Source organism: Ipomoea nil, unplaced genomic scaffold, assembly GCF_001879475.1.
Source record: "Ipomoea nil cultivar Tokyo-kokei standard unplaced genomic scaffold, Asagao_1.1 scaffold2441, whole genome shotgun sequence".
In the NCBI taxonomy this organism is placed as follows: domain Eukaryota; kingdom Viridiplantae; phylum Streptophyta; class Magnoliopsida; order Solanales; family Convolvulaceae; genus Ipomoea; species Ipomoea nil.
Genome location: NW_017618869.1, coordinates 114,238 through 139,428, shown reverse-complemented (window position 1 = coordinate 139,428; position 25,191 = coordinate 114,238). Strand labels below are relative to the sequence as shown.

Below are 25,191 nucleotides of genomic sequence, written 5' to 3'. Positions count from 1 at the left end.
AATTAAAATCTGATCAATCTGAGCCATTCATTTGATTAAAAAATTTGACCGCCATTTTTTCTACCCATTATAGGCCTAACTCTCTTGGCCTCTTATTAATATAGTAGATAAATTAGAATCTAATAGTTCTGCCTAATTGTTGTTCAGATAAATAAAACAAAATATAAAATATTATATCAGAATTATTCTCTAATATCACATTTAATAATATATTCAATACATGAAATTTAAATGGAAGATGAGTAGATGACTATTGAAGACTAAACATTAATTTTAAAATGAATGCTTCTATAAACCTAACACTATAAATAAGTCTTCACTCTTCACAATTCATGAAACAAGTTCAATTATACGGAGGAGAAAGACTGAAATGATGGGCGAACTAGACTCTGGAGGGCAGCAGTGCCTGCATGTCTAGAGTTGAAAATTAAAGTGGGAGGAAGCTTAGAATTGAAAACACTAGATTGCACTTTTACAGGGTGCTGTGTTGAATCTGTAAAAGGAGGAAAAATAATGAAGTGTACAATTTGCTACATTTCAATTGAAAAATTATGAATATACAATTTGTAATCCCCTAAACAATTTGTTATATTTATTAATGTAGTTCATTTATTTTAATTTTCATTCTTTTATTTTGTTTCATTAATATTCATATATTTTTTGTTTCTTTAATATTTGTATATTTGTATATTTGTATTATATTGTAATCTTAAAGACTGTGCATCACACACAAACATATATACATTTATGTTTTATTTCTATAACTACTTAAATTAACCATTTTTAAAAGATTATAATCTTATTTTTTCCCGTGCGTCGCACGGGTTAATTACTAGTTGTAATAAGTTTTGTTGGAACAACACCTTACAATCTAATGTAAGAAAGTCCTCATACTTATTCTCTTCCATCATAACCCCTAGATTTTTACAATAAACAATTACAGACAACTCATGATTCGTGTTTACATACCCTTGAATGATCTTAACCATAGCCTCCAAGTCCAACTCAACCACAACGTTACGCAACCCCTTCTCTCGCAAGCCGATTACATTCCTTGAGCTCCCAAAGTTCAATAGTGAAATTATTGGTCAATCCAATTTTCATATTGACCTTGTGAACCATCTATGATCCCAAGATGGTCGCTAACGAAGCTATGTACCCCTTCCTCACCCACTTGCCAACCCCAAAGTTGCTTTCATCACCTCATCAATATTGATGAGTTTAAACCAGGCCAACCATATATCCCTTCCTTGATGAAGACCAATTAACTCACCTCAAGCTACCACCCTCTATAACGCCCCTTTTGATAAAGAAATTACCCGCATCTTCCTTCAACCATGTAGGCCTCCTCACCATTAACTAAACATTTACTCCGTAATAAAAAGTACCAATAAAAACTTTTGGGATAGCTAGAAGGGTCACTTCTATGTACACCTTACTAGTTTTACTATGACCTATAAAATTTTTTGGTGAATGACAACAAATAATTAAATGACATCCTTATCTATAAGGATTCATTGGCTTGTCTGGCCTATAACTTTTGTTAGCATGGCCACAATAAACTCCATAATTGCCTAAACATCCTTGCTTATTATTTTAAGATTCATTAATGGAGAAAATAGTAGAGGTTTGGTATATTTGGCTTTGAATAAAAAAAATCCTTCGTGAGATGAAGTCAAAAACTCTTTTCTACACATTCTTTGCTACATCGTCCTGGGTTTCTCTGAGGAAAGGGAACGCGATTTCTGATTTGCTTTGTACTATTGAAGATTAATGCAAATTTCTTCCCAATGAAATATAAAGCTGGAATAGCTCAGTTGGTTAGAGCGTGTGGCTGTTAACCACAAGATCGGAGGTTCAAGCCCTCTTTCTAGCGGTGGGTAAACCAGTCGGCAGAGGATCACAGGGAGAAACTTGTAATTGCGGGTAAACCAGTCGGCAGAGGATCGCAGGGAGAAACTTGTAATTGCGGGTAAACCAGTCGGCAGAGGATCACAGGGAGAAACTTGTAATTGCGGGTAAACCCGTCGGCAGAGGATCACAGGGAGAAACTTGTAATTGCGGGTAAACCCATCGGCAGAGGATCACAGGGAGAAACTTGTAATTGCGGGTAAACCAGTCGGCAGAGGATCACAGGGAGAAACTTGTAATTGCGGGTAAACCAGTCGGCACAGTCGGCAGAGGATCACAAGGAGAAACTTGTAATTGCGTGTAAACCAGTCGGCAGAGGTTCACAGGTAGGTAATGTTGTAGAGGATCACATGTAGGTAAATCAAACTAAGTTGCTCGGCAGAGGTTAGAGGTTACCCAGTCGGCACAGTCGGCAGAGGTTCACAGGTAGGTAATGTTGTAGAGGATCACATGTAGGTAAATCAAACTAAGTTGCTCGGCAGAGGTTAGAGGATCACATGTAGGTAAATCAAACTAAGTTGCTCGGCAGAGGTTAGAGGATCACATGTAGGTAAATCAAACTAAGTTGCTCGGCAGAGGTTCACAGGTAGGTAAATCAAACTATAAATGGTTCACAGGTAGGTAAATCAAACTAAGTTGCAGAGGATCACAGGTAGGTAAATCAAACTAAGTTGCTCGGCAGAGGTTCACAGGTAGGTAAATCAAACTATAAATCAAACTAAGTTGCAGTTGCTCGACAGGATCACAGGTAGGTAAATCAAACTAAGTTGCTCGGCAGAGGTTCACAGGTAGGTAAATCAAACTAAGTTGCAGAGGATCACAGGTAGGTAAATCAAACTATAAATCAAACTAAGTTGCAGTTCCTCGGCAGGATCACAGGTAGGTAAATCAAACTAAGTTTCTCAAGAAGGCAAACTATAAATCAAACTAAGTTGCAGTTGCTCGGCACGATCACAGGTAGGTAAATCAAACTAAGTTGCTCAAGAAGGCAAATAGGAGTATAGGACCGACTCAAATCAAGAAGGCAAATAGGAGTATAGGACCGACTCAAATCAAGAAGTCAAAATAGGACCGACTGAAATTAAATAGGAAAATAGGCCGACTCAAATCAAGAAGGCATATATGCCGCTCCTATTGGCTCTTGAATAAACTCTTGAATTAATGAATGCATGTAATATCTTTGTATTAAATAAAATTATGTTTACAACTATGTTATATTTATTATTCTCCCAATGTTATATTTATTCTTACTTCTGTTTATACTTGCCCGCACTACAGTTGTCAAGACTTGATCATGGTCCTTCCAAGAGGATCACGGCTGGTTAAATTTTGAATGTTGATGAAGGACCCTGGGTAGTTAACTTGAACTATGGATGGTAACAATTTGAAAGTCGAAAGACCATGGGTGGTAATTTGAAAGTTTAGGACTAAACGTGGCAAAATCACTATACTCGGAGGACCCTAAATGGTGTTAACTCTTATATATTTACTAAAGTAAATTTTTGGAAAAAAAAATAATTTAAATTTAATTATTATATAAATAAATCCAACGACTCATGTTTATCTTAATTACCATAATAATTATTAGGCAATTATTCTAATATCTATGCAATTATACTTTTATACCTTAAGTATATTCCGTTTCACCATATCGCCTTTACTTTTTTCATCCTTCTCCATATGTAAATGAATTAATTATAATTATTATAAAAATAAATCGAAAGAACTATGTTGAATTCTAATTATACTAATATTCGTGTAATTATTAGCTTAATTAACATAATAATTATTAGCTTAATTATACCAAGTGGCTTAATTATATGGGAGGTCTAGGGTTCGAGCCTCGATGCAGGCGTAGATTATATATATATATATATATATATATATATATATATATATATATATATATATATATATATATATATATATATATATATATATATATATATATATATATATATATAGGGTTGAGTTCAAATGAGGACAACAATATATAGAGGACTGTGAGGACAAATTATGGGCACACAACAAATTAATACCAGACACACAACTTAATACATAACGGCACACAAGAATAAATGTAAACATTAGGTTTCGAACCCAGGCTCTATAAATTAACAAATCTAGCACGCGTTATACAAACTGTGGCACACGACTACATTCGGTCATGCACACGACATACCGGTTAATGGCACACACTACATTTGTCCTCACAGTCCTCTATAATATACTTGTCCTCATTTGAATACACACACACACACACACACACACACACACACATATATATATATATATATGTGTGTGTGTGTGTGTGTGTGTGTGTGCAGGTGAACTCACATTAAGCATTACACTAGCGTCTTTAAGTACACAACACACACACATTAAACACACAAACAAAATACATTCAGAACACAAACTCACGCACCTTAAACATAAAAGTCACGCATTTTAAGCACAACCCTCACGCACCTTAAGCACAAAACTCACGCACCTTAAGCACAAAAAACACACACCTTAAGTTTTAACACGTCACATTAAGTACACACTCACGCACATTAAGTACAAAACTCACGCACCTTAAGCACAAGTGTAACACCCCGTGTTACGGCCTCTAACCCAACCTAATTATTTAATTACTTACCATTAAAAGCGAATTGAATTCCCTTAATTAATTGAGAAGGGTCCACCATGGATCATGGATCCTTATCCCTAAACCAAACCCTTAGTCCTATAAGGAATAGAATAAGTAATCTTACCATTCAGACCCTAGTTAGGACTCTTAAATATATATAAGGACCTAGGAGACACCTAGAAATCACACCACAATAGATTCCACCACACAAGGATTCCCAAGAATTCCCCTATCACCAAACGTAGGAGAAATCACGAAGAGGAGATCTTAGAAAAGAACCTTAGTAGCCAAGGATTCTAATTAACGCTAAGAGGTAACCCATGTTTCAACAAAACCTATTTTCCTTGCTATAATCTCTTTCATTGGCTCCTTTGATATGTGATTCTGTGTTGCGTCTTGATAAGGCTTTTCCTGAGATTGATATGATGATTATGAGATAATCTTGATGTTTATGAGATGATCTTGATGTTTATGTGTTGATCTTGATGCTAATGTGATAATCTTGATGTTCTTGATTCTAAGATAAATTATATAAATGATCTTGCATTTTAATTATGACTAGAGCCCTAGGGTTAAAACATGGATTTCGTATTGTGTTATTCTTGGTATGTTTGGGAGGGATTTTGCATGTTCGGGTGTTGAGTCTTGACATGTTTAGAAGTCGTGTTAAGACGTATTTGATGTGATTCTTGGTTTCAATCCATTACTTGATTACGTGGTGTCATTGTTATGTTTAAATGTGTCTGGACATGGTTTCGGGTTCCACGAGGGATCCTGGGACTGAGTTATTACCCGCCACGGGGGGTAGATGGGGGCAGGGGTACCCGCCACCTACCCGCTGCCCATAAACACCGCCTGGCAGCGGGCAGGCGACTGCCCGCTAGGCACCCGCTGCCTCATGACTTGCCGCCGGCGGGTGGCCCTCCACCCGCCGGCCACCTGCTGGAATCCCAGTGTGAATTGTGGTTTTTTTCCCCGTTTGATGTTTCCCCGTGTCCCGTAGTGTCCCGTCGTACCCCGTTTGTCGTGTACGAGTCTAGTTTGATGTATCGGGTACAGTTCTTAGGATAAAAGAGTCTTGTATATTGCATGCTAGTTGAATTGGTATCTCGTCGACCTAGGAGGAAGGTGCATGACCCCTTAGGCGTGTCTCGAATAGTTTAACGTGGTTGGCCTCGCATAAGTTATATTTGGATAAGTGTTCCCCAATGATTCCCCCTCCTTATGTGTTAATGTGGGTTGCATGTGCTTGGCTATGTGTTATTTGTGCATGATACCCCAATTGGTTGTGATCAATTGGCTATACAGGCAGTTGGATATATATATATATATATATATATATATATATATATATATATATATATATATATATATATATATATATATATATATATATATATATATATATATATATATATATATATATATATATATATATATATATATATATATATATATATATATAGGGCTGCTGTCCATAATCTGGTTGCGATCAGATATACATACTATTCGGGCTGCGGTCCACCGTCTGGTTGCGATCAATCTCCTTGTGCTGCGGTACAAGTAGGGTGCTTCGGGGCCGTGTCAGAGCTATATGCACTAACCCTCATGTATGGGCATGCGATTGGTCCCGCGGCACCACCAAATGTGTTACGTGTTTGAAATAGTGATTGAATACTGATTTGATTGATATGAAATAGTCTTGTGACCTTAGGGTGCATGCTTGTATCTTTATATGCGTGACTAATTATGTTAAATGTGCCTACCTTTGCTTGATTGAGTCTATTCTCGGTTTTAAATTAGAGTTTCATAAGTATATGTGTGTTTCGGCTTCAAAATGGTTTTTCCGTATATATATCTACCTATATTGTATTTAACACGTTGGAGAGGGTTACCAGCATTATTCGCTGAACAGATATATTTGGCTTTCAGGCACAGATGAGTAGCTCCAGAGCGCGTTAGTTGGACCCGTGGCTTAGCTAGTTTAGTTCTTTGATCGGCCTGTGTACCATGATGATGTACTTAACATTGATTTGAGGATTTCTACTGTTTGGATAGTTTAGCCTGTGCATCTGAGTTCTCCAGCTCAGATGTGGCATAGCTGTAACACCCCAGATTTTCAAGACATTTAAAACTTATAAAATAAAGGTGAAATCTCATTAAATCCCAAAACATAACACAAGAGTACGGGGTGCTATGCCACACCTGAGCTAGAGAACTCAGGTGCACAGGCTAACTAACTAATATCCTCAATAATGTAAGCGCATAAGCATGGCACGCAGGCCGAAAAGGAAACTATCTACTTCTACGCTCCAAGTTCTAGCGCGCTCCAGTGACTTATTCTTCTGTGCCTGAAAGCCAAATATATCTGTTCAGCGAGAGATGCTGGTAACCCACTCCAACGCATTGAAATACAATACATATAGTTATATACATAGATATACGAAAAGTCATTTGGAAGCATGAAGATATATCCTAAGAGACTTTAGCTTTCAAATCAGGGAACCGACTCGACAAATAGGGGCACACACAATCAACAGTCATAATCAAGCATATACAATTCTCACATAGGGCACAGTTATAGATAAGCACAACCAATAATCACAATTAAGCATTACTAGCAAGAGCCCTATAACAGTCACCACATCAATCCTTCTTATCTCATCATATAGCACACTTTGTTGGCGCCACAAGACCAATCGCATGCCCATACATGAGGGTCAGCGCATATAGCTCTAACACGGCCCCGCAGCACCCTGCCCCGTCTCACACTACGGAGGGGTCGATCGCAACCGACCGATGAGCCGCAGCTCTATATAATATTTATATACCTGACCGGTCTTTACCTGCCTGGTTAACAGTTGGGATGGTTCTCAACCCATTCAACTGCCCGTATAGTGGACCTTTGTCCTATATAATATTTATATACCTGACCGGTCTCTACCAGCCTGGTTAACAGTTGGGATGGTTCTCAACCCATTCAACTGCCCGTATAGTGGACCTTAGTCCTATATAATATTTATAAACCTGACCGGTCTTTACCAGCCTGGTTAATAGCCGGTATGGTTCTCAGCCCACCCGACTGCCCGTATAGCCCGATTGATCTCAACCAAATCGGGGTAACATGCACACATAACACATAGCAAGCACATGCAACCCACATTAACACATTGGGAAGGGGGAGAAAACGTATAACAAAACCTATGCGTGATCCTTCACATACTAAGAATAGTCCTAAGGGGTTCATACTTCTTTCACCTAGGCCAACGGGATACCAATTCAACTAGCATGCAATATACAAGACTCATACGACCTATGAACGGTACCCGAAAATCAAACTAGACATAGGCACGATAGACGGAGCCCGTTGGGACACCACGGGGGTCGGGGGAACATCAAACGGGGAAGTCGGGGTCTCGAAGGGTGGGAATTTCCAGCGGGTAGCCGGTGGGTGGGGGTTCACCCGCCGGCTGCCCGCCGGTATTTACTGTTCCGGGCAGCGGGTGCCCGGCGGGCAGCTGCTCGCCCGCCGGCTGCCCGCTGCCGGAGTTCCTCTTTTTGGCCGCGGGTAGGTGGCGGGTCCCCTACCCCCACCTACCCCCCCCCCCACTGACTCTTTTCACCAAAAACGCCCCGGGAACCTTTGTGGAACCCGAAACCATGCTTAGACACTTTCAAACGCAATTGATAACACACGTAGACAATTAACGGATCGAAATCAAGAAACAAACGGCACATAACCTATCATGCTTTTCTAAACATAATAAACACCCAATCATGCGAAATCCCGCCCAAATATACCAAGAATAATACCATACAAATTCCACGATATAACCTAGGGTTCTAATTATTTTTAAATCAACAAGAACACAATTCATCTTTCAAAATCAAGATTCGGTAGGAATATCATATAACTATCAAGAACCTCATATAATCATTAAGAACATCAAGAACACCATGTAATTATCAAGAACGTCATATAGTCATCAAGAACACCATAATTATCAAGAACCTTTCATCATCAAGATCACCCATGGAAATCATCCCACCAATCATCAATAATAATATCACAAATCATCAATACACGATAATATGGGGAAATCCTAAGAGGGGAATCATAACTAAGAAAATAGGTTTTGTTGAGACATGGGTTACCTCTTAGCCTTAATTAATTCCTTGGCTATGAAGGGTCTTTCTTTAAGCTTTCTTCTTTCTTGATTTCTCCTAAGGGGATTCTTGGAACTTCTTGTGTGGTGAGAGATTATTATGGTGAAAGATCTAGGTGCCTTCTATATCCCTATTTATATATTTAAGACTCCTAATTAGGGCCTGAATGGTATGGGTTTACTAATTCTATTCCTTATAGGACTAAGGACTTGTTTTAGGGATAAGGGTCCATGGTCCATAGTGGACCATATTAATTAATTAAAGAGAATCCTAATCATAATCTGAATAGTAAAAGGCCTACTTCCTTTATTCCTAATAGGTCTAAGACTCTCATTTAGGCAAGGGTCCACGGTTCATGGTGGACCTCATTAATTAATTAAAGGGAAACCTAACCGAATTAAATCATATTTAATTATTATTAACGGGATTAATTAAATAATTAATCCGGGATTGAAGGCCGTAACACGAGGTGTTACAATAGCACCCCAACAATTATGTTTAGTTATGCTTTGTTTGGGATTTAATGATAATATTGCCTTTATTTCATTAGCATGGAAAGTTTTAAAATTTAGGGGTGTTACAACAAGGCTCACGCACATTAAGTACAAAACTCACGCACATTAAGCATAAAACTCGTGCACTTTAAAGTTTCAACAATAACTGACACAACCACTTACATTAAGTACACACTCACGCACATTAAGCACAAAACTCACGCACCTTAGGCACAAGACTCACACACCTTAAGTACAAAACTCACGCACATTAAACATTACACGCACATTAATCACCCGCACAACCGCACGGGAGACACTTACCCGCACTGAAACTCAATTATATATATATATATATATATATATATATATATATATATATATATATATATATATATATATATATATATATATATAGACACACACACACAATAAATAAATAAATAAATAAATAATTTTAATTACAAAAAAAAATAAAAATTGAACGACAAACAATTCATTAACCACATATCTCTTCAACTTGTTGTAAAACACAAATAATTCATTTACCACTGAAATCCTTAACCGAAAAAAAAAAAAAAAAACTCTTGGGATTTGCAAGAAGATACTTACGTTTTCATGGGTGCAACACCAATCCATTGTATTTACTGGACGGTGAAAGAAGGGAATGAGAGAGTCAACAAGATATAATTTTACAGAGAACGGGAAGAAGAGGGAGACAAGGGCGGAGCCAGGATTAAATAATGCGGTGGGCCATGCATATAAACTGCAACCAGTCAGCTGCTTTTACTCCACCAGTGTTTAACACTGCAAATTACAATCAATCATATTGTAAATTATTAATAAAAACATGTAGAATGTTTAAACAAATGAAATTGATGTTAAATTAGTATTTTCATTTGTGTAAACTAGTAATTTCATTTGTTTAGCATTGCAAATTCTAATCAATTATACTTGTAATTATGAGAGTAGATTGCTGTTAAAACAAATGAAAAGTTCTAGCTAAAACTAGAACTCAATAACATACTTAATTAACAACGGTTAATACGAGAATTTCATGAAACTTGAAGCACAACATTGAGTTCTATTAGCTGGTGATGAAGTATGGATGTCACTGGCATATCAAGAAACAGGAAAATTAATTTGCAATTGCATACATTAAAGCTCAGCCGTAAAATCATTGATCACAATTTCAAAAATGATTAAGAAAAGATAAATGAGATAGAGAGAGTCAGAGAGACAAACATGGTAAGCCACTGATGACCAGAGTTCTCGAACAGACGCAGTACCAATTGAAATGGTTTGGAAGCTTACTCTGGAAACTTTTGGATGAGAGTGCGGTTGAAATCTTGTTGAGAGCTTACTCTAGAAGCTTTTGGGTGGGGCAGATACTTTTGTTGAAAGCTTACTCTATGTTCATAAATTTTGAACTACATATTCACAATTAATGAACTCTATATTCACAATTACAGAACTCTATGTTCATAATTACTGAACTCTATGTTCATAATTACAAAACTCTATGCTCATAATTTTTGAACTTCATATTCACAATTTTTGAACTCTGTATTCACAATTATAGAAATCTAGGTTCATAATTTTTGAACTCTATATTCACAATAATGTCAGTTTTGGAACCGTGTCCACCTTTGGACACGGTTCCACAGCATAATGCATCAATATAAAGAAACCAAGTTTAGTTTTGGACTTACAAAAGAAGTTATACTTCAAAAAATAAGTAAAACACTGAGCAAAAAATTACCTTCTTCCCTCGTAGATGGTTACCGCAACTCGCCTCACAGATATATAGCTAACGGTGGTGTCGCTAAAGCTCGCTGCCGTTGTTTCGCCTCGTAGATGGTCGTTGAAGCTCCACAGCATAATTTGCCGAAGATTGGTGAGGAGGCAAAAAAACATTATAATATTAATTTAATAGTGAAAGAAAGCCTAATGATTATAATGAAAAGTCCAGCTTGGTGAAGGGAGAGGGGGTGGGGGGGGGGGGGGGGGGGGTGGCAAGGACCCCAGCAATTAACAGGTGGCTCTGCCCCTGGAGAGATAACAGAGTAACAAAATTATACAAGCTAGAGGAAATTTTTGAATCGAAGTTGATAACAAGCTTAAAATAAAAGGATATTAATATAAAGAACCACTCAACCACCTTGCCTACCAAATCACGATTCACAAAATAAAACCTTAAAATTTTCGTATGATGGCATAATATGCAGAAAATTTACCGCAATGCCTCCAGGAAATGCATCAATATAAAGAAACCAAGTTTAGTTTTGGACTTACAAAAGAAGTTATACTTCAAAAAATAAGTAAAACACTGAGCAGAAAATTACCTTTTTCCCTCGTAGATGGTTACCGCAACTCGCCTCACAGATATATAGCTAACGGTGGTGTCGCTAAAGCTCGCTGCCGTTGTTTCGCCTCGTAGATGGTCGTTGAAGCTTGCTGCCGTTGAAGCTCCACAGCATAATTTGCCGAAGATTGGTGAGGAGGCAAAAAAACATTATAATATTAATTTAACAGGTGAAAGAAAGCCTAATGATTATAATGAAAAGTCCAGCTTGGTGAAGGGAGAGGGGGTTGGGGGGGGGGGGGGGGTGGCAAGGACCCCTGCAATTAATAGGTAGCTCTGCCCCTGGAGGGATAACAGACTAAAATTATACAAGCTAGAGGAAATTTTTGAATCGAAGTTGATAACAAGCTTAAAATAAAAGGATATTAATATAAAGAACCACTCAACCACCTTGCCTACCAAATCACGATTCACAAAATAAAACCTTAAAATTTTCGTATGATGGCATAATATGCAGAAAATTTACCGCAATGCCTCCAGGAAATGCATCAATATAAAGAAACCAAGTTTAGTTTTGGACTTACAAAAGAAGTTATACTTCAAAAAATAAGTAAAACACTGAGCAGAAAATTACCTTCTTCCCTCGTAGATGGTTACCGCAACTCGCCTCACAGATATATAGCTAACGGTGGTGTCGCTAAAGCTCGCTGCCGTTGTTTCGCCTCGTAGATGGTCGTTGAAGCTTGAAGCCGTTGTCTAACATTGCAGATGGCCTACGAAGCTCGACACCGCTTCTCGCCTTGCAGATGGATGATGGATGACGGTGGACTCGCCGACCTGCGCAGGCAAAGCCCAATAGATTTCCAGTCAACAGTAGGATTCGAACATGCGCAGGCAAAGCCCAATATTCGAACCTAAGCAGGCAAAGCCCAATAGATTTCAAGTCTATCTCCTTATCCACTCGGATATGTTGACAAGTTAACACTCATGCAAAGATCATTCTAATAGATACATCAAAGACAACCTGCAAGGGAAAACAACCGGCAACAGCAAAAAAACACCCACCATGGGGCTCAAATCCATGACAACAAGGTAAAAAGCCATGTACTCTACCAACTGAGCTAGACAAACATGTTAATAAATAACCACAAATACTATAAATAATCCGTAATCATAGAAAAGTCTACATTAATCTTCCTTTTAAAAAGGTGAGTGTAAAACCCATTATTTGTTTGGGAGCGCGTATTGCATAAGTCTACCATTAAACTATTGACTCCATCACATCAGTCTATCGCTCATTATCCATGCGGACTACCTTCCAACCACGGAGACTTAGTAAAATTTAGACGTCTTAATTATGAGTAACAATTTATATGAGATCATGGTTGAAAAAATCGCTAGGCGCTAGGGAGGAGCTTATGCGACGATTAATCAGTGCTAGGAATGTCAACATACCCAACGTGGAACCCGATTTCCTGCCCCAACGGGGACAGGAATCGGGGATTGATATGGGGTAACTTTTAAATGCCCCGTCGGGGATTGGGAGTACTCTCCCGGCTTCGCCCGTCCCTGAATATATATATATATATATATATATATAGAATAAGGCTCATATGCGGCAGTGGCTTTAGGTGTGGCGGTGCGGTCATATCAGCGTCGTCCATTCTGCTTAATCTAACGGCAACGGCTAATTTCTGAAGATTTAAAGATTTAAGCGCGTCCTGGTAAGTGGGGGGTGTTATGGTAATTGTAGTGGTTATTTATATCGGTCGCTTGTCAGTATACACCAACATGTTAACAAAAGACACCAATAGTGTTAGGAAAAAGCACCACAATGAAATGCACAAATACACCAAAAAACACACAACACACTCAAAAAATACACCATATAACTCACTACCCCAATGGTGTATTCTGAACAATGTGTGATGCTTTTAGTCATACCTAGTGGTGCGTTCTGGTGATGCGTATCGAATTTGTGCATGGTTTTTTGGCGTGCATTTTCTAACATGGATGGTGTATATTTGTATAACTATTAGTGCGGTCGCACTGACCGCTCAGGAAGGCACCAACACGAATTCTCAAATACACCACAGTAAGGTTAATAATGCACCAATAATGAACATAAAACACACAACACTATGATTTGATATATTATGGTGCCCAATGACGACTTTAACCTTGCAGTTCGTGTACTGTGAGAACGCGCGCAAAAATATCGGAAAAGCCTTGATGAATGTGATTCGTTGGATTTATCTAATCTAATGGCCTACAATTAACTGCACCGCCGCACTTAAGTGCACTGCCGCACTTGAACCTTCCTCTCTCTCTCTCTCTCTCTATATATATATATATATATATATATATATATATATATATATATATATAGGGTAGGGTTATAGTGAGAACATGTGCTCAGGTGAAAACATGAGAACACATCATGTGTGATAGGCATATTTTACACTCATATTTTAGGTACATCTTTATAATAATTTTGCATTAGTTATTTATAATTATTTAATAATTATTTCATTTTAGTGTTTAATAATTAATTAGTTAAATAAGTATTTTCTAATAATATTTAGTTAATAATATGTTTTGATCCAATGTGATATTAGTAAGCTCTTTAATTTAATTTTAATGCTTAAGTATGCTTGTGTTTGGTCCACCCCTTAATTCAAATAATTAACATTGTTTTTTAGTTTGTTAAGGCACAGCAACGTGAAAAGAGGGCAACGTTAGAAGAGGAATTTGTCAGAGTCGCCGCATAATGTGTACGAAGACACGTTCACCTCCTACATGCCGCATGAATCTCTCAATTTTGAGTATAAATAAGCTTAGCATTGTTCTTTGTAAAGACACCCATTCCACGTTCATTCTTCCCCTCTCGAGTATTCTTTAAGGTTATTATCAACGTCCATTTGTGGCTAATTCATATTGCTGCTACTAAATTAAATCTATAGCGCTTGTCTTAGGTTATTTAGTAGTTAGGGGTAATTAAACCGCGTGGCTTTAGTTACCAACAACTAAGGGAAAACGGAAATGAAATAATTTCACGACAAATATTCAACTGCATATTAATTACTTTATTACTCAATGACCAGTGTTAAATTCCGGTGGTGGATCTTTACTAACCAAGGTTTTCTATTATAAGTGATTCCAATATATTACTTTCATTGCTTTATTCGATTTATTTAATCTCTTGTTTATTTAAATTATCTTTTATTTAATCTTTATTCTCGATATATTCCAAACCCCCCATCATTTCCTTAAGCACAAAAGTTAAACTAGTTACTCCTTGTGGGATCGATCTTTACTCCCGCTACTACGTTTGTAAGGTTTTAATTTGGGAGCCTATGACAGCTCGCCAATGTGCATCCATCTAATATTTTTTAATGGTATAGATTAGATTAAGTGTGTGCGAACGCGCATTAAATGTATGCAAACACACTTAATCGCGTTTGCACACACTTAATCTAATCTAGACCATTAAAAAATATTAGATGGATGCACACGATTTGTTTTCACGTTCTCACCTAAGTAGGTGTTCTCATATGATCTTAAATATATATATATATATATATATATATATATATATATATATATATATATATATATATATATATATATGTATGTATGTATGTATGTATGTATGTATGTATGTATGTATATATTATATATTTATTTATAGGGCAGGGTTCAGGTGCGGGTATAGCTTCTCGTGAGCTTGTGCGGTTGCCGCACCTTAAGCATTAAAGTAGCGTACCTTAAGTACAGAAACCAAGCACTTTAAGCACACAAACAAAGCACCTTAAGAACACAAATCACGCGCACCTAAAGCTTTAGGCCGACGCACCTTAAGTACCAAAACCACGCACCTTAAGAACACAAACCACGCACCTAAGGTTTTAAAATGCCGCACCTTAAGTTTCAACAACTTACGCACCTTAAGCATACAAAACACGCACCTTAAGAAGGAAAATAACGCACCTTAAGAAGGAAAACCACGCACCTTAAGCTTCAGGTTAACGCAACTTATGTTTCAACAACTACGCACCTTAAGCACAAAATTCATACATTTTAAGCACAAAAACAACGTACCTTAAGCACAAAAACCACGCACCTTAAGTCACAACTCGCCTCACAGATATATAGCTAACGGTGGTCTCGCCTCATAGTTGGTCGTTGAAACTTGAAGCCGCTGTCATTGCAGATGGTCTACGATGCTCGACGCCGCTTCTCGCCTTGCAGATGGATGACGGTGGACTGGCCGACCTGCGCAGGCAAAGCCCAATAAACTGTCATTGCAGATGGTCTACGAAGCTCGACGCCGCTTCTCGTCTTGTAGATGGATAACGCCAATATTTGAACTGGCGTAGGAAAAAGACCAATAGATTTCAAGCCCGCTTCTCGCCGATGTCTACAATAAAATGCCTCAACAACAGGCTTCAAACCTGCACAGATTTCAAATCTATCTATCCTTAACCACTCAGACATATTGACAAGATATTGACACTCATGCAAAGATCATTCTAATAGATACATCAAAGACAACCTGCAACAGCAAAAGAATGCCCACCGTGGGGATCAAACCCATAACCACAAGGTTAAGAGCCTTGTGCTCTACCAACTGAGCAAGACAGGCTTGTTAATAATTGACCACAATTACTATAAATAATCTGTAATCATAGAAAAGTCTACACTAATCTTCCATTTAAAAAGGTGAGTGGAAAACCCATTATTTGTTTGGGGACGTATTGCATAAGTCTGCCATTAAACTATTGATTCCATCACATCAGTCCATCGCTCATTACCCATGCGGACAAACTTCCAAACACGGAGACTTAATAAAATTTAGACACCTTAATTTTGAGTAACAATTTATACTAGATCATGGTTGAAAAAATCGCTAGGCGCTCGGGAGAAGCTTCGGCGGCGATTAATCGGCGCTAGGGATGTCAACATACCCAACGTGGAACCCGATTCCCCGCCCCAACGGGGACAGGAATCGGGGATGGAGATGGGGTAACTTTTAGTTCTCCGTCGAGGATGGGGAGTACTCTCCCAACCCTGCCCCGTCCCTAAATATATATATATATATATATATATATATATATATATATATATATATATATATATATATATATTTATTTATTTATTTATTTATATAATTTATTTGTGGCTTTGTGGCTTCCCGTGCGGATGTGCGGTGGATTAATGTGCGTGAGGTTTATACTTAATGTGCGTGAGATTTGTACTCAATGTGCCTGAGATTTGTACTTAATGTGCGTCATGTTAATATGCGTGAGTTTTGTATTTAATGTGCCTGAGTATTGTGTTTAATGTGCGTGAGATTTGTGCTTAATATGCATTAGTATTTCATAATTACGAGCTCAGAAGGAAGCAGAACAGAAACTCACGCACATTAACGCCCAAGCTTCTTGTTACTTCTTCCTTCAATTTGGCCATGGATTCTGGATTATCAGCTACCTTCAGTGCAGTTGAATGTTTATATAGATGACACACGCACAGTAAAATTTGCACAGCAGCTAAGTGTGGATTTCTGTTGTATTATTCCCATAATTCTTAACCACCATAGCCCGCCTCCGCATCATCATCATCAGGGAGGGGGCAATGGCTACTGGGGATGGGAAAGAAGCTGACATTAATATTTTCTACTGCATTTTACACATTCACGCATATTAAGTACAAATCTCAGGCACATTAAGCACAACACTCACGCACATTGAGTACAAATCTCACGCACATTAGTCCACCGCACATCCGCACGGGAAGCATTCATCCGCACGGGAACCTTTCACTATATATATATATATATATATATATATATATATAATTTATTTATTTATTCATAGGGAAGGGTTCAGTTGGGGTATAGCATCCCGTGAGGTTGTGCGATTGACGCACCTTAAGCATTAAAATAGCGTACCTTAAGTACACAAACCAAGCACACAAACAAAGCACCTTAAGAACACAAATCACGCGCACCTAAAGCTTTAGGCCAACGCACCTTAAGTACACAACCCACGCATGTTAAGTACACAAACCACGCACCTTAAGAACACAAACCACGCACCTAAGGTTTTGAACTGCCGCACCTTAAGTTTCAACAACTCACGCTTCTTAATAATACAAATCACGCACCGTAAGAAGGAAAACAACGAACCTTAAGAAGGAAAACCACGTGCCTTAAGCTTCAGGTTAACGCACCTTAAGTTTCAACAACTGCCCACCTTAAGCACGCAAACAATGCACCTTAAGCACAAAAATCATGCAACTTAAGCACAAAAATCACGTACCTTGCACAAAAACCACGCATCTTAAGTTTCAACAACTACTCACCTTAAGCACACAAACCACGCACTTTAAGTACAAAAACCACGCACTTTAAGCGGAAAAACCACACACTTTAAGCACCAAAACCACGAACCTTAAATTTGACCTAGATGCAAAAATAACCAAATTGTCACCGTGTTATTTTTATTTATTTTTTTAATTCTGGTAATCCTGTATGTTGATTTAAGCAAGATCAATGGCTTAAAGTTAACCGCACAATTGCACATGAAACACCCAACCGCATGAGAACTAATATATATATATATATATATATATATATATATATATATATATATATATATATATATATATATATATATATATATATATATTTATTTATTTATTTATTTTTATTTATGCATTATAGCCACACAACATACACATATATGTATTACTTTGTACAAAGTATATAATTTTAGAATCATTATTTTCATGGTATGTCATACTTATGAATTGACATCTTTGGACAGAGACGGAGCCAAAGGGGGGCCAGGGGTGGCAGCTGCCCCCCTCACCCCACCCCACCCCATATATAATGTGTATGTATATATTTATATATAGTACAAGTTTTAGTATTAGTATAAAAAAACAATTAAATTTTAACAAGAAATGAGTTAGTTTCGTTGGTAGAGCACATGTTTGGTAATAGTAAAGGTTAAAGGTTTGATTCTTTTTGCATTAATATAGTTTTACAGTTTTTTTGACTCCTTCCCCTAGGCTTCAACACAGTCGCATTTTTAATAGCTTTTTTAATATTTAATAAACACACATATATATCATTCTTTTATATTAATAGTGAGATGTGTAATTTATAATGTGTTTTCTATTCAAATTATTTTGTCAAATTAATTATGTTTCATATTTTGTTATGAATATTTTTATAAAGTTTCGATTTGTTTTATTTTTCGCCCATATCCAACAATATTTACAACTATATTTCTTAGGTAATTTTTTTTTTTTTTAAGATTATCTCTTTTGTTTTAATGTTTCGCTTTTACAGGAAAAATTTTCTGAATCCGTCCGTACTGCTTCGCCCCCCCTCAATCGAATTTCTGGCTCCGTCCCTGTCTTCGGATAACATGTTTAGTTGTAAAATACTCTGTATTTAATAGTAAAAAGTTGAAGATGAATATATATGAGTTATTTATTTTTAAATATTTTTAAAATTGTTAATATTCTTATATAAGTTATAAATAGGGTTGGGGATTCCCTGTCCTCGGATAATCCTCGTGGGGATGGGGATGGGGTGGATTTTCGATTTCCCAGTGGGATGGGGACGGGGATGGGGAGTGTGGGAGAAAGTCAGCGGAAGGGAACGGGTGTATGCCTCCCGCCCCGCCTCGCCCGTTGCCATCCCTAATCGGTGCCTAGGCACCCACGTTTTTTTTTATTATTTTTTTATTATTTTTTAACAATTTGGTTTAATTTTTTTTTAAAATTTTCTAAGACTAGATAATTATAAACAATTTAATACTTTAATAGTTAATACTAAAATATTAAATATTAACCTAAAAAACAATTAGAGTTTGAACAATGTCGTAATAATTACTACATACTAATTAACTAACTATTATGCTTTATAAATAATATAATGGAATGAATGAGGTTAATAGCAAGTATACATATACTACTACCTTTTTTTTTTTTTTCCATTATTGTTAAAATACTATACACATACATGCATAATACCATCGTTTATTACCTTTAAATCATTTTTCCTAAAAAAACAAACATGCACTCTGGAAGTCCATTTTTTCTTCATCAAACATGAATTCCATGATTTCTCTTTTCCTATCTATGCATACTTTTCAAAAGCATCCTATTTTTGCATCCCAGAGAAAAATTACTCCCAACCTTGTTTATTATTCCTAAGATTTGTGAACCTTATGTATAATGCTTCAACTTTAACAATGTGAGAATAATTTATGTAATTCCTAATGCTTAGTTTTTCTTTTGTGATAAAATGGAGGTGTTTTTATAATAAATACTTTTTATTATTCCCAACCTTTTGCATCCCAGAGAAAAATTACCCCCAACCTTGTTTATTATTCCTTGTTATAAATAATATTAAGTGTGGACATTATGATTAGAATATGTAACGGTTGTAACGGTCAACATTATTGTTGTCATTATTATTAGTTTATTATATATGTTGTACCCCCATATTGTAATGTAGAGGATGAATGAGTATTGACTATCTCTACATATTTTCTTCTCTCTTTTCAATATCATCTATTCTACAATGTTCATCGATTATGTTCATCGGTTAGGAGCTAAAGACCATCGGGCATAATCTCCCATAACACGTTATCAGCAAGCTCCCAAATTACTTCTCCGGTGAACGGTATTTTTTTTCTTCCATAGTTGCTAAAAGTCATCTTATCCGTGCTTTGCTTCACTATCTGTGTATGAATATCTGTGGTGCTATATTCATTAGCCTTTTGTGATAAAATGTAAAATTTCTGATAGAAACATGTATGTTCTGTCTACTTGTCAAAAATAAAATAACCTATAATAAAAGCATATGTTTCTATCTATATGTTTGCATCTGTTCTGCCAGATTATCATATGGGCCTACCTGGCTTATAGGGTAGGGAATTAATTTGGTAAATATAAACTATAGTGATGCATATAACTCTTCAGAGTATATCATCAGAACAGCACGGTAAAATGGATAACTCTAGCAGTGCACATCAGAACAGTACTGAAGCATTTTTTTTTGAAAAAAAAACTATTTCGAAATTTTTTTTTGAATGAATATAATCTTATTCTATATGTATATTCTTCGAAAAAACCTCAACTTGTTCGTCGGCCTGCTGTCGTCGGCGTGGCTGGGGTTGCATGGCGACGGAGGAGGCATCCGACCTTCACGGATCATTTTTCTCCTTCAAAACAAAACCTTTTCTTTTGCCGATCAGCCACATTTTTTTCTGATTTGGGTTCTCGGCATCGGCGGCGGCGGCAATGATGGACTATTTAATCTTTGGGGCCGGAATTGAACATGGATCGATCCACATCGGCCATATTCCATCCCAGAATGAATAATGCCGGAATGGATCCATTAAATGTCCAAGAGTCCATGGACACGGCCATATTCCATTCCAGAATCGATGTTCGTCCAGTGGAATTGAACATGGATTCAATCCGTGCCGTTCAATCCATGTTTATAGTCTGATCACCCACCTGGGATCTCCTTTGATTCTCGGCATCGGCGACGGCAATTGACGGAGGCGACCAGTGGTGATGGCCGGCTTCAATTCCTCCCGCGTTAGTGGCGACCGACGGTGGCTTGCGGAGATGATGGTCACAGTGACAACAATCGGCGTTAGTGCGATCAGAATGACGGAGGCCTCTTCGTGTTCTTCGTCGGTTTTGTCAAAGCGTTATAAACGCAGGCCTCTTTTAATAACAAACGCCAGAAGCGTTTTTTCTCTTCGGCCTAGGGTTTTCTATTAAGCCCTCTTTTTTTTTTTTCATATCATTTATTTGGACCACCTTTTATGGGCTATATTCTCATCGATTTGGTCCATTTAAAATAACATAATTTTTGAGCCCTTTTGATGGATCATTTTTTTTTAAATGATCAAATTTTGTGATATATTTATCCACATGTTTTATTTGGGCCTGATTTATTTATATATATAAATTGTTTTGGGGTTGCAATTTGATTTTTTTAAAGCATTGAGAACTATATTGCTTTCAAATTGCCATTCAATTTATGATTGAATATGCTCATAAATTAAAATTGCTATTTTGTGCAATTTATTTGGATCATATGATTTTATGAATTTCTATGCATATTCCGTTATATTAGCATAATATTTTTTTATTATGCATTATGCTTTACAAGTGGACCTTTGGATTTAGCCAGACTTAGTATGCATAGATTTGAAAGTTATACATCCTGGCTACTATTACCACACTTGTTCTGGACGGGAGTGATTATTTCATCCGGGCTCTTGATATTCAAATTTATCTCGATCCTACGTCACTTTGAAGACATGATCGTTGAGAAATCCATGAACGACGCAGCCCAGAAAGCCAACGCTTTATTTTTCTTATGCCACCTGAATACCTTCCTGCAAAGGACCATTATGCCTTATAAAAATCCCCGAAGGATAAATTTGACTAGCACATATTCATTGGTCCTTTCTAAAATCGCAATTAGACTGCCTTACCTTGATCTTTCAAAACTTTAAATCAAATTCCTGATTCTAAATCAACTATACGCAAAATTGTGTCCCAACTAAAGTTGCGTAAGCAGAATGTTTCTGGCACGAATTTGATTGGCGAGCCCTTGTCTTCTTTTCCACACCACCCTCCTCCCATGAGTGTAGAAGCACAACCACATGTTTGACGCAAATCTATAGTGCATGCCCAGCTGGTTCTGCACCGGTGCCCGAAGCACACGATGTCACCTAATTGTGCAACACCAAGAGGGGCTGAGGAAGAAGACAGAGAAGAGGTAAGGCCAAGGTGGCAAGAACAATAACTCTCGAAACCAGAATAAACAGTGAAATGATCCATCTCGACAACCACATTCATATGATCATAATTATGGCCCAGCAGCAAATATGCTTCAATTTTTGGTTAAAAAGGCACCGATCACGTGCGTGCCACATCCCGAAGCATTTCGTTGAAACCTAAATGAACATCACAATGTTGAATCCAATCAAGTTGCCTTGCCTGAAGCAAACGCTCTTGTTGGTTATATTGATGACCTACTTTTTCATTCAACATCATTTCAGTGATGTTTTATTTTGGAAGATCTTTATACAAACATCTAACTTCTTCCTGCAATTATTGATAAGGTTTCCTTTGTGGGTTCCGGTAGAGCTTCACTTTTACTCCATCAATTTTTTTAAAATTGAAATGCCTTCATCCGATCAAATATCCTACTTTGATCAAATATCCTTCATCTAGTGAGTAGACATATGTTACTCGTTCTTCATAATCTAAAAAGAAGGATATGATCTAGTATCTTATGGATAATGCCTAATTTCCGGATTATCCTATGAACTTCGTCCCTTTTCGACGATTATTATATGACATTAAGGCGGAGTATCAAGTACCTTATGCTCATACCCAAATGGTTTAGCTAATTAATAAAGTTATGGCTTATTACTAAACCATTATTTTTCAAAATTTCAATGTGCCGGATACTTGGTGGGGAAATGCAATATTTATGCTAAAAATTTCGGCACACTGCATATCCTTATCCCCCCTTACATCTAATACGTGGTTTTTCAAACAAACTTTTCCCAAATCTGCGTTTCTATTCTTATGAATGCAGTCCAATCTATTACATAACCACCATTATCCATATAAACATCCATCTGTTGTCTCCAATATTTAAAGCCCCTAAGAGAGATGTGATGGATACGCTGACTGCATGAAGATCGGTTCACGGCATTAGGGGGAGATATGATCAAAATTGAAATGGAATGCCGAGAAATTTCATGAAATGATCTTCAAAAATTAAATCCACGTACCAATTAAACTGGACTAGAAGTTCAGAAAGAAATCAAACATATCTGCCAAATAGATCTATTTCATAAAAAAAGAGTGACTTGGTCTCATACACATTCCCCAAAATTGGACCATATATATCCATCAATACTCCTTGATGCCAGAAGTACGGGAGATTCATTGGGATAGAAAAATAAAGAATCGACAAACAACTAGATCTAGTAAAATTTTCGTCACTCTTGAAAATCTTAGAGCTCTTGAAAAATCTTAAAAAGTTATATCTTTAAGATGATCGTCCAGATGACGAGAAAAACCCAGTAAAATTATAGGTGCACCAAATATTCATAATACTGGGTTGCGGAACAACCAGATATAAATATCCGGGAAATGGCTATAATCTGGTTAACTTTGAAAATTATTTTTTATATATGGGAGAAATTCTTGAAAAATGTTATAAGTTGTCAACAACACAATTGCCTTCAAAATTGCTCATATTATATGACAATCTGGATCCAGAACTAGGTGCCAGAAGCACCTAGATTGATTAACGTATAAAGAGAGCAATTAAAGGCATATATAGCTCAACTCGCTAATATATTCCTTTTGTACACCATTGAAGTACTAACCCTGTAGGTTACAAATGGTGTTTGTATAAAGGAAAAACAAGAATGATAAGGTGGTGAGATATAAAGCGAGTCTGTAGCCTAAGGGTTAACGCAGAAACCCATAATCAAGTATACTCTCCCATGATGAATATTATTAAAAGTTCCGCTACATGATTGGCAGAATAATTCTAGATATGCAGCTTATTAAAGTCATGACCTAGAAACTATGGGTCATTAGACACTATGTTTATCTGAAAATCCTTGATGGATTTATAATTCTCAAAAATGAAAGAAAGTAAATATCACAACATGTTTGTTGTTGAAGTACAAATGCTTTACTTTACTTAAAATAGTGAAGCAATTGATTAAATAATTTCCTCTTAAAATGGGAAATTAGAAATGAATATGTACCATGGGGTACTTATTAAGGGGCTTATTTATAAAATAAAGGAGATGGAAAATCAAGTATTATATCGACCTGTAGATCGAGCATTTCCTTAAAAGGAATTTCACATACTATTTAGTCTATGTCCAAATAATCTCCCGCAGTAGATAAGGACCATTTTTACCTAAAAGGATGATTCAGGACCAGAAGTCCGATACTTCAAAACGTCATTTTGAATACCCTTTTCTTTGAGACCGAAAATTCCCAAATTCGCATTTCTTTTTGTAATTTGTAAAGAGTGATTTGGTGATTCTCCTAGAAAGAAAAGGAAATGATGTTAATTAATATCCTTAAGGTATAAAATACATCTTTCGAGAAATCATTTGAATATTGGCATTATGTTAAACGCCATGACTTGGATTGATATATTATAAATCAATTTAAGCTTTAAGCATCTTAAAGCCTAAGGGATAATACTTGTTCTTATAGATGTATTTTGTATATTATCATCTCGTTATTACTTTCTCGCTTTGTCATAGCGACTTTTAAGTTACGAGATGATCAAGGTACAAATATTCATATTGATGCTTTTGACATGAAGTCATCATACTTGGGACAAATATAATAAAAACGTATATAGTTTTTCATGGTATAAAATACCTTGATCCACATGAACTCCAGAAGAGTGATAAAATATTTGTCTAGAAGATTTGCTCCAATGACAAGTTAGCAAATGTATACCTACAAAATATCTATGAGATTGATATGCAAGGGTAAAGAAAATTATTTAGGGGGTTATATATAAACAACTAAATAGACAAACCCCAAAATCCTGAAGATTATGCCCTGAAGGCTTATGATTGTAC

The 25,191-nt window shown here is 36.7% G+C and overlaps 1 non-coding gene across 1 annotated transcript; it reads left to right on the top strand.

Moving 5' to 3' along the window:
• Positions 1 to 1,802: 1,802 nt before the first annotated feature.
• TRNAN-GUU lies at positions 1,803 to 1,876 on the top strand. Its single transcript has one exon. It is a non-coding gene; the product is annotated as a tRNA-Asn (tRNA).
• Positions 1,877 to 25,191: the final 23,315 nt, after the last annotated feature.